Below are 10,984 nucleotides of genomic sequence, written 5' to 3' on the forward strand. Positions count from 1 at the left end.
GAGTCCTGCTAGCGAAGTTGCAGAAGTGCGAAACCGCCAGTGAATAACAGTTGTTTCTCTGATTTATATTTTTGTATTCCATATACTCATACGCTCTCTATGTTCTGCTGCACTGCGTACGCCAGTACAGAATTTACTCTTGAAGTGAAATTCCTGTTCCTGTTTGGCGACTGTTCTTGCAACTGTTAATGGTACTTGGCTTAGGGTCTCCAGCTTTGGTGATGAGCAGCATTTGGTATATTTAGTACTCATTCTTTTGTCAGAATTCGTTGTAAACCCACTCGCCATAAGTGGCAAGTTGGTGTTCTTTGGACAAACTCAGACTTCCTGGAAAGAAGCACTTTTAAGAGTGGTTTATCTGGTGAGCACTTTTCTAACCCGTTCTGCCTCTGGTTTCAAGTATAGCATGCAGCTGGATTTCAGGTGCTCGAAGGCCACTCGCACAAAGCTGGGGAGCACAGTGTGGAGAGGCCTCCTCCAAATCATCGGATGTTTAACATGGCAACTAGAAATCCTCCCGCAGTTTAATGGTGTGTGTATTGGGCGTCGCATCCAAATTTCCTGCTGGTGCTGTTAAAATGCTTTTGAAAGTGGCCCATTTCTGCACAGAGCTTGCACTGCGTGGAGTAGGGACACCCCTGCGGCTCTGTAATTTAAGAATTTGCAGCAAGTACCTGTATGGGCTTTACTATCCCGTAGCTGTAGTTTTGGTTAGATTCGATTGTGTCTGAGGAGCTTCAAGAACTGTTAGCTTCCAGCTGCCTTGGCAGAGGGAATGATGTGCGGGTGGAGGCTGCCTCTCTGTGGTAGGAGAATGTACATTGCAGGAATGTTTCTGGCCTGCGATTCCCCTCGTGGCTCAGCCAGAGTCAGCCAGGAAATGTGCAGCTATGTACAACACACTTGGAAATGATTTCAGCCATATGGCTGAAACCTTAATTCAAGGAACTGCTGGGGAGTGTGGCTTGTGTGCTGCTGCGGCTTTGCAGGGATTGTTTCTGCCCTTATGTAGGGATTACAGCATCCCTCTACCTCTGGAATGGGCTGCTGTTACTGGGGAAGATGGAACGGAAGGGCCAGTGGGTATGTAGTTTATCAGCACTTGTAATGAGATGCAGTTGAGGTAGGTGAATTCATCACAGGATGGTAAGTGCTGCTGGAAGTTACACAGTGGATACCTGTAAGCAGTGTAGATACTGGCTGTCATTTCAGAGCTCTGCATGTGCATTCTTGCACACATGCTCCCTTCTATGAATGCATTTCTTGGCACTGTTCCCAAAGTCACTTCTGTTAACTGCTAACAGAAAAGTGCAGAAAAACAGGTCAGGAACTCAGTCTGTAAATAAGAATGATTTGGGTAATTCAGTTCAGTGGTGTTCCCATCTGCCTAAAGCTGAATGTGGGGAGGTCTGGGATGAGATACTGGGAAACCTCCAAGAAACAGTGCATGTTTTGCACAGAAGGAAAGAAAGGCAAAGAAGTGTCGGAGCTACAGCCTGCCAGGTGATTTGGGAAGTGAGATCTTGAGCTTTTATGGCCACAAAAGATGGCATCTTTTTACTGGTAGAGAATTATTTGACATTGGTGTTTGTGTTTTTTTTGATGTAACATATTCTGCTTATTTATATTTCTCTTTCTTTTGCTTTCTTATCCTTGCTTATCCCGAGATTTCAGTTAGAACCTTGTCTTCCTGTACTTCAATTTTTTTCCCCTTATATCCTAATATTAACCATGATTTCAATTGGGAACAGGTTGCCAGTGAGATTGAGGCTCTCTACCCTCAGAGCTCTTCAGGGCTGAACTAGGCTAATCTGAGAGAAACTTGATCTGCTTTTGATCTGCTTTTAGCAACAGGTTGGACTGGATGACATGCAGAGATCTGTCCCAACCTGAACTAGTCTCTGCTTTTAAGTGACACAGCAGTGAACTGATAGCGGATAGAGAAAACTGTTAGCAAATAGAGTGCAGAAGAGCACCTACATCTCTTTTGGCCAAAATGGGAGTCCTGCTGTGGTGATTAACTGCTATACGACATTAACTGCATTTAATAACTTTGCCAACGGATAACTTGTCACCCCTGTCACCCTCTCCATGCTTGAATAAGAAATACTTCCAAAACACTGTGGAGTATTCTGTTTTCTAAAGGCAAGTGTCGTATGTGAGCTGAGATAGGTAATGCAATAGTGTTTTTAAATTAAAAATTAATCTGGCAATATGTGAATATTGGTTAAAGGCTTCTGGCAATTCAAGGAGAAATTTGATGCAGTTAACGATTTTAATTAGGGGAGTATTTCACAGAAAGTAATTGGAAAGATACAGTATCTCATTTCACAGTACCAGGGCAGAAATAGCGAAAAGCAGTTACTTTTTTTCCTCAGTAGTGCCAGGCAGGCAATTCAGATTCAGCTATGGAGTTGTTCAATGAGCATTCAATGAACATGGGCTTAAAAAGCTCGGTCAGTGTTCTCCTTTTCTCCTGATGCATGTGGCCAGTGGGAAGAGATTCCCTTTCCAAGCTAGGGAAACGCACGAGAGTGGCTGCCAAAATTAAGGGGAGATGAGACAGATGTCGGTACAGTCCTTACCTACTTTTTCATTGGAAAACTTGGATGCCACTGTTAATTTGGAGTCTGAAAGTCCTTCTGCCGTGTCGTGTTTACTGTTGTCTGTCATCACAGAGTTGAGCTTTTTGTGTGTGAAGTATTTCCCCCCGTACAAGAACTGTTCTATGCCCAGTCATACCTGCAGTCATGCTGGTATATCTACTGGCCTTATTACTTGTATGTTTAAAATGTTTTAAAACCATGAATAACAGAGTTCCCAGTGTGTCCTGTGAAAAGACCTCTCCTTTCTGCATGTGCTGAAGACCTTTGATGTAAGGGGACCGAAGCAGGAATGCTTTGGTTGGACTCTGAACACCAACCGAGCTTCTAGTTTCCCAAAAGCCTAAATAGAGAGGAATGACATCCAGCCTGTGAAATTCTGCCTTGGGTTTGTGAAAACAAATGCTGGCAGCACCCTCTCATGTTGGGTCCCACCAGACAGCATCTCTGGAAGTCCTTTTGGACTGCCCAGTGCCTCGGTGTGTCTCTTGGGCAGCCTGGGTTCAGGTGGATTCCCAGGCCTTGGCAGGTGTGGCTGAGATGCAGAAGAAGCTTCAGCTGTTGTTTCAGGTGAGTTCTGGTCACAGTAGCGTCAGGAAAAAAGTGAGGTGAGAGAAGTGAAGGCATTGCTAGCACTCTCTTGATCTGGGATGAGCATAGGCTGGTTTATGGCGCATCAGAGCAGATAAGCACGTTGCTGTGCTTTATAGCTTTTTCCTCTCAAAATGCTTATCCCACTGACCTATTTCCCATCTTATTTCCTGTCTTAAATTGAGCTTTGTTTAAACTCCTATCTTCCCAAGATGTGAAGGGAGGGGAAAGGGTGGATTACAGATGGTCGTGGCTTTTTCTCTCTGAATCACATAATGGTTTGGGTTGGAAGGGACCTTAATGCCCATCCAGTTCCACCCCCTGAGACACCTCTCACTGGCTCAGGCTGCCCAAGGCCCGTCCAACCTGGCCTGGAACACCTCCAGGGATGGGGTAGCCACAGCTTCCCTAGGAGACCTGTTCCATCCAGCACATCACCACCTTCATCGTGAAGAATTTCTTCCTAGTGTCTAATCTAACTTCTTCCCTTCTAATTTAAAGCCAAATTTACCAAGGTATCCTGTAAAAGACAAAGGGGAAGGTGTGGCTTGAGTTCACATGGTGAAAGGCTGCAGGTTGACCACTTCTGAATGTGTTCTCAAGGGAAGATGATTCCTCAGGATCCTGCATGGACACTGAGTGTAAGGTGGGACAGCAATTCAGGAAGAGTTGAGGCAGCAGTGGGTCTGGCTGTGTGGTCAGCCTTCCGCAGTCCCTAGTGTGGAGTGAGCTGGGTCTGGCTCACAGTGCCACAGAACCTAAAGCTGACCAGAACGAAGGGTGAGGATGGAGCGTCTGCCAGCCCTGGGGCAGGCAGAGCTGTGCTCCCCGTGGCTGCCCTGTGCTGGAGTCAGAGGTCAGGCACAAACTGGAGGGTGGCTTCATTATTGCCTTTACACTGGTATCTTTCCAGTGTCTGTCGTAAATGGTAAAATTCCACAAGCTGAAAGTGGGTAGAGTTGGATTAGATGTTAGGAAGAAGACTTTTTACTGTGAGGGTGATGAGGCACTGGCACAGGTTGCCTAGAGAAATTGTGAAAGCTTCATCCATGGAGATGTTCAAGGCCAGGTTGAATGACAGTTTAAGCAGCCTGATCGTAGAATCATAAATTGTAGAGTAGTTTGGGTTGGAAGGGACCTTAAAGCCCATCCAGTTCCACCCCCCCTGCCATGGGCAGGGACACCTCCCACTGGCTCAGGCTGCCCAAGGCCCATCCAACGTGGCCTGGAACACCTCCAGGGATGGGACAGCCACAGCTTCCCTGGGCAATCTGGGACAGGGCCTCACCACCCTCATGGTGAAGAATTTCTTCCTGATGTCCAGTCTAAATCTGCCCCTCTCCAGTTTATATCTGTTCCCCCTTGTCCAACCACTACAGGCCTTTATGAACAGCCCCTCTCCAGCTTTCTTGTAGCCTTTTCAGGTACTGGAAGGTCACTATAAGGTCTCCTCAGAGCCTTCTCTTCTCCAGGCTGAACAATCCCAACTCTGTCAGCCTGTCCTCATATGGAAGATGCTCCAGCCCTTGCATCATTTTTGTAGCTTCCTCTAGTGAGAGGTGCCCCTGCCCATGCCAGAGGGATTGGAACTGGATGATCTTTAATATCCTTTCCAGCCCAAACCATTCGATGAACAATCCAAATCAGATTTTGCTTCTTCCGAGTCATTTCACAGAACCGATGCTGCGGTGCTCTTTTTCTTTGCTGGTGCCCTCTCTCCCTCCCTTCCACCAGCGCAGCGCGGGGTGTCGGGCGGCTGCGGCGCCGCTTGGGGGCGCTGCTGGGCAACAGCTGGCAGCAGCTGGCGGGGGGGGGGGCGGCATGGGCAGCCAGACCCCTCGGGACCTGCGCGTTTTAAAGCTGAAAGGGCAGGGAGCTGTCTGCAAAGGCAAACCTGAACTCTTTTTCAGCTTCTTTTTAAGCTTAATGTTAGTAGTAAAATTAATTAATAGTAATAATAGTATTAGTAATAGCAATAGTATTAGTAATAGCAATAGTAATAGTAATAGCAATATTAGTAATAACAATATTAGTAATAACAATATTAGTAATAATATTAGCAATAGTATTAGTAATAACAATAGTATTAGTAATAAAAATATTAGTAATAGCAATAGTATTAGCAATAATATTAGCAATAGTATTAGTAATAATAATATTAGCAATAGTAATAGTATTAGTAATAGCAATAGTATTAGTAATAACAATAATATTAGTAATAACAATATTAGTTATAATAATATTAGCAATAGTATTAGTAATAGCAATAATATTAGTAATAATAATATTAGTAATAGCAATAGTGTTAGTAATAGCAATAGTGTTAGTAATAGCAATAGTGTTAGTAATAGCAATAGTGTTAGTAATAGCAATAGTGTTAGTAATAACAATAGTAATACTAATAATGTGTGCTCACAGCCCGGAAGGCCAACTGTATCCTGGGCTGCATCGAAAGGATCGTGGCCAGTGGGGCGAGGGAAGTGATTCTTTCCCTCTATTCCTCTCCTGTGAGACCCCACCTCGAGTATTGTGTCCAGTTCTGGAATCCTCAACATACAAAGGGTATGGAGCTGTTGGAATGGGTGCAGAGGAGGGCTGCAAAATTTTTCAGTGGGAAACTTGATGAATATCCTGCAGGAGAATGTGGTCTCCATCAGGTCATGAACCCAGCAATGTGAGGAAGATGCTTCCAAAGATTTTTTTGTCTACGAGGTAAATCTTGACTGCTGAGAAAAAAATAACACCATGAAATAATTCTCAGCAAGGTAGAGTACTGGCAAAGAAAGGTAGAACCACAGCATCAATTCTGTGAAATGACTTAGAAGAGGCAAAATCTGATTTTGATTATTCTTAGAATGGTTTGGGCTGGAAAGGACCTTAAAGATTATCCAGTTCCAATCCCTCTGACATGGGCAGGGACACGTCCCACTAGAGGAGGCTACAAGGATGATCCGAGGGCTGGAGGACCTTCCGTACGAGGACAGGCTGAGAGAGTTGGGGTTGTTCAGCCTGGAGAAGAGAAGGCTCTGAGGAGACCTTATAGTGACCTTCCAGTACCTGAAGGGGCTACAAGAAAGCTGGGGAGGGACTGTTCATAAAGGCTTGTGGGGATAGAACGAGGAGCAATGGGTATAAACTGGAGAAGGGCAGATTTAGACTGGACATTAGGAAGAAATTCTTCACCATGAGAGTGGTGAGGCCCTGTCCCAGGTTTCCCAGGGAAGCTGTGGCTGCCCCATCCCTGGAGGTGTTCCAGGCCAGGTTGGATGGGCCTTGGGCAGCCTGAGCCAGTGGGAGGTGTCCCTGCCCATGGCAGGGGGGGTTGGGACTAGATGGGCTTTAAGGTCCCCTCCAACCCAAACTATTCTATGAATCTAATAACCATAGTAAATAAATATTAAAGAAGAAAAAATAAATAATAAGAAAAGGTGCCCATGGTTACTTGTAAATCCCCCAAAGGGTTGTTCTCGGGGAGGGCTGCACAGTGCCCAGCTATACTGGAAATAAAAATGTAAATATTTAATGAGAGAGTCTTCGCTTGAGGGATAACTGCGGAGGAAGTGGTGATGTTCAGTGGGGTATGGAGAGATGCAAATGGGGAAAGCTGGGGGCAAAGGGGACAGAAAGGACATCTGCAGGGCTGGGGCAGAGGGTTGTGTGGCCAAGGGGGCCGGGGAACAGATGCAGTGGAAACTGAGGTACGGAGTGAAACTGGGACCGCTGCTGAGCCTCCTGAGGAGGGGTTTCCCAGACCCTTAGCGTGGCCTGGGTGAGTGGACACCAGCCCCCATGGAAGCAGTGTCACAGCTGATGGGGCGGCTCTGACAGCTTAGTGCCCCACGTCCCTCAAAAGCAAGGATGGGCCAACCAGGTTTTCTTGCAACTTGGAAGATTTGGGCAAAATTAAAACCCCTAACATCAGGCTAATTGAAGCTGTCATGACTTAAATAAGCCAAGGGCTGTTCAGGCTCCCAGCAGAATCACTCTGGCATATCTGCCTGCTCAGCACCTGGGATAATCCGTCAGCTGAGCTGGCTTAACTCCAGCCCATGATTTTCAGGGTGCTGGTCTGCCTGCCCACCACTGGGCTCTGAGAACTTTTTTTTTTGTACAGAAACCTATTGTACTCAAACCCACTGCTGGTTCCAGTGCAACTTTTGGTGAATTAGTTGATGGCAACAGAGTTAACAGCATTACGTGCCAGTCAGGATGGAAGATCTGGTCCTCAGCTGACTTGATCTGGGCTGGAAATGCTGTATTTAATTTTATTCACGATGTGACTTCCAGGTTCAAGGTAAAATATCCACTCCAGATAGAGAGCTGTGATGCTGAGCATCCCCGCAATCACTGGACAAACGGGGAAATACGTGATGAGATAGAGCAGCCACAGCACGGCCGTGCTGCCAAAATTCAGTGACAATCCAATTCCTGGCACTATTCCCACTCAGTGTAAATTCTAGATCCTTTTCCATTATTGTGTTATTAAATGTGATTGTATGTGTGGGGGGGATATAGGCAGGGGACTGAAGAGCTCTGTGTAGTGAAGACTACTCCTCATTCTTGTTTGGTTTCATTGCTTTTCAGATTCCAGGCAGATAGCAAAGCAAGCATGGAAAAGCATAGGCAGGCAAATTCAGTTATTTTGCTAGGACATCTTAAAAATCTATAGCAATTATTATCAACTGGCTTTTCCCCAATTCCTCCTTCTCCCCAGGACTTTGCGTGTGTAACACTAGATGGAGCCTTCTGTGCACTGGAGGAGCAGAGGAGCCTGAAGAGTTCAGAGCAGCATCCTTCACTTCCAGCGGTGCCTGTAATGTGTTAATGCAAGTATTGCTGGCCATAGGGCTGGCAGTTTAATGGGAAAATCGTGGTGGGAAATTCTTTCTTACACCTATAGAGGGCAAAAATTATGAGGTGCTTCCCTTTGCATGAAAAATACATCAGAACTAAGAACTGCTATAGCATTAAAGTCCCTGTGTGCATCATTTTAGAAGTAGGTTTTAAAGTATACATAGAGTAAGGTTTATGTTTGTAGCTTTGAGAAGATGTGCCTGTATCCAGATGTACATAGAACTGTTTCTGTCCTTCACGTTTGGCTTTCTGCAATAATTTGCAGCTGTCTTTCTTAGGAAAATTATTCAAAATACGATGAGCTTTAGCAGTTTCTTAATAAGGTAATTATTATTTTATATTATCGCTTTAGTGGTAGTGCTCTAGTGCACTGGCTGCTGATCTTTGCTAATAGGGTAATTATTATTTTATATTATAGCTTTGGTGGTAGTGCTCTAGTGCAGCGGCTGCTGATCTTTCTGAATGATGCAGCAGTGGTTGTAGTTGCGTTGGAGAGCTCTTTCCAATGTTATTCGTGGAATAACAGAGTGGCGTCAGCATTCTGTGCACATCTGCAGCCTTTCAAAGCAACCAAGCATAGTAGTTTACAAGAAAGTGAAATTGCAACATCATTATGGAAGAAGCCGTGTAATCTTAATTATTCTTTGCAAATTTTAGACTGCATATAAACAGCTAGTACATCTTGCTGATATCCAGAATAATTTTAGGATGCTGAGAAAAATGCTAGTATGGAAAGAAATTGGGAAGCTTACATATGTTTGTACTAAGAATGACAATTGAAAGAGAAGTTCTCTAAATTCTATTGAAAGAGAATTTTCTACATCTCATAGTGAACTCTCATAGAGGCATGAAAGCTGCCACAAAAAGGATAGATCCTTTGAACAAAAGGAATGCCAATAATTTTATATCTTGCAGAAAAGGGCCCTTAACGGGTTAATGACCTAGTTCTGCAAATATTTATGCATACTGCCTTAATTTGGTGCTCAGCTGAATGGTTCCCAATGAATTTACTAGAATCACTTCATTACAGTCTCTTTAGTGGAAAAAATGAAAGATAACTAAGTCTATCATACTCCTACGTTTAGGGAGAGACTTTTAAAGGTCTTATGTTTAAGCAAATAGGCGTGCGCTTCATAATTGTTTAGAAACAGAAGAATTTAGACGTGTTTAGAATTAAACTTCTTTCCTACCTTGGTATTCTTTGCTCATACACTGTGTAGGGTGCTAGTTTAACTGTATTATTGCAGTAAGGGGAGAGAAAGGAGAGGCTGCCATTGGCCTTCCAGTCTATGAAATGGGCTGACAGTCTCTTTTCAGTGAGAAATAATCACTGCCTATAATCCTCCCGCTCACCAACCAACCGAAAATGACTTTATAAGGTTTTGGTTGATGGATTCAATCTAGTAAAGTAACACGAATGAGTTGAAAACAACAACAAAATCATCTGCAGTATAATACTTTTGTCTTCTAAATTAAATGCGGTACCAACAGAATGTTACATTTCTAGAAATCATTCAGAACAATGATACTTCTCCTAAATCCTCTGAATTAACCTGTGCTTTTCTAAGTTTGCATCGCGTGGTGCAAGACATCAGGTATGCAGGCCACTTGCATTGAGTAGCTTTCCTTAATTTTCAGGTGAACATGACTTACGCTGCTCAGAGTTTGTCAGTGGCCTTTTAAAAGATTACTACAACCGACGGAAAGAGTAATCTGTCAAAGCTGACATTAATCCCCTGCCCCCTAAATTGCTATTGCTCTCCACTTCAGCCGTGTATTGGTGTGCCGTGTAGCAAAGTAAAGACCTGTTAGTAGAGTCAGCTCATAAAACGTGCATTATCTTTGTATTAAAACCCCTGTTCCCTGTGATCCTGGTAGTGATACGGAACGTGCTCTTAATAATGGAAATGTCGCTGTCTCCATCTTGATGCTGCTAATGCTCCAATGCCCCGCGCAGGGAGCGCAAGGGAACAGTTGTAGAGCTGATATGTGGTTGTTTTCACCTGGGGCTGCAGTGGGGAGCAGCTTTAAGCCATCTACGGGGTGCAGATGCTCCTAGAGGCGTCTTAATTTGTCACGTTGAGGATCTTTGCTTAAAATCTCTCGCTGTCTAGGGGATGGGGCTGTCAATCCAAGGCAGCGCTCAGCTGGCTGCAAGCGGCTCCGAGGCAGCAGGCACTTACTGTCACTTTGGGGCACAGGGGTGTACAGTGGGACGTGAGTAATCCCAGCCAGAGCGCTGTGTGAACGGAGCAGCGTTACGGTCAGGATAAAGCACAGATCTAGCTACTTGATCCCCAGTACTCCACCTCTGTAAAGCACTGAACTTGGTGAACGGGTCCAGGGGAGGCTACAAAGATGATCCAAGGGCTGGAGCATCTCCCATCTGAGGACAGGCTGAGAGAGTTGGGGTTGTTCAGCCTGGAGAAGAGAAGGCTCCGAGGAGACGTTATAGTGACCTTCCAGCACCTGAAAGGGCTACAAGAAAGCTGGAGAGGGGCTGTTTACAGAGGGTTGGAGTGATAGGACGAGAGGGAACGAGTGTAAACTGGAGAGGGGCAGATTTAGGGTAGAAATAAGGAGGAATTTCTTCACGATGAGAGTGGTGAGGCCCTGTCCCAGGTTGCCCAGGGAAGCTGTGGCTGCCCCATCCCTGGAGGTGTTCCAGGCCAGGTTGGATGGGCCTTGGGCAGCCTGAGCCAGTGGGAGGTGTCCCTGTCCATGGCAGCAGGATCAGAACTGGATGATCTTCAAGGTCCCTTCCAACCTCAGCTATTCTATGATTCTAACTCCATGGCTTTTAACTCCTTTGTGTATTTGTGTAACTCCTTTTTTTTAGATGCTTTCTTCCTAATGAAATCTCTGGCAAGCTTTTATCTGCAGTGATCTAGTTTTCTTCTTCCTGTGGGTACTGAGGCACTCTAATATTTCGAAGG

The sequence above is a fragment of the Cuculus canorus genome, chromosome 7 (genome assembly GCF_017976375.1).
Source record: "Cuculus canorus isolate bCucCan1 chromosome 7, bCucCan1.pri, whole genome shotgun sequence".
In the NCBI taxonomy this organism is placed as follows: Eukaryota; Metazoa; Chordata; class Aves; order Cuculiformes; family Cuculidae; genus Cuculus; species Cuculus canorus.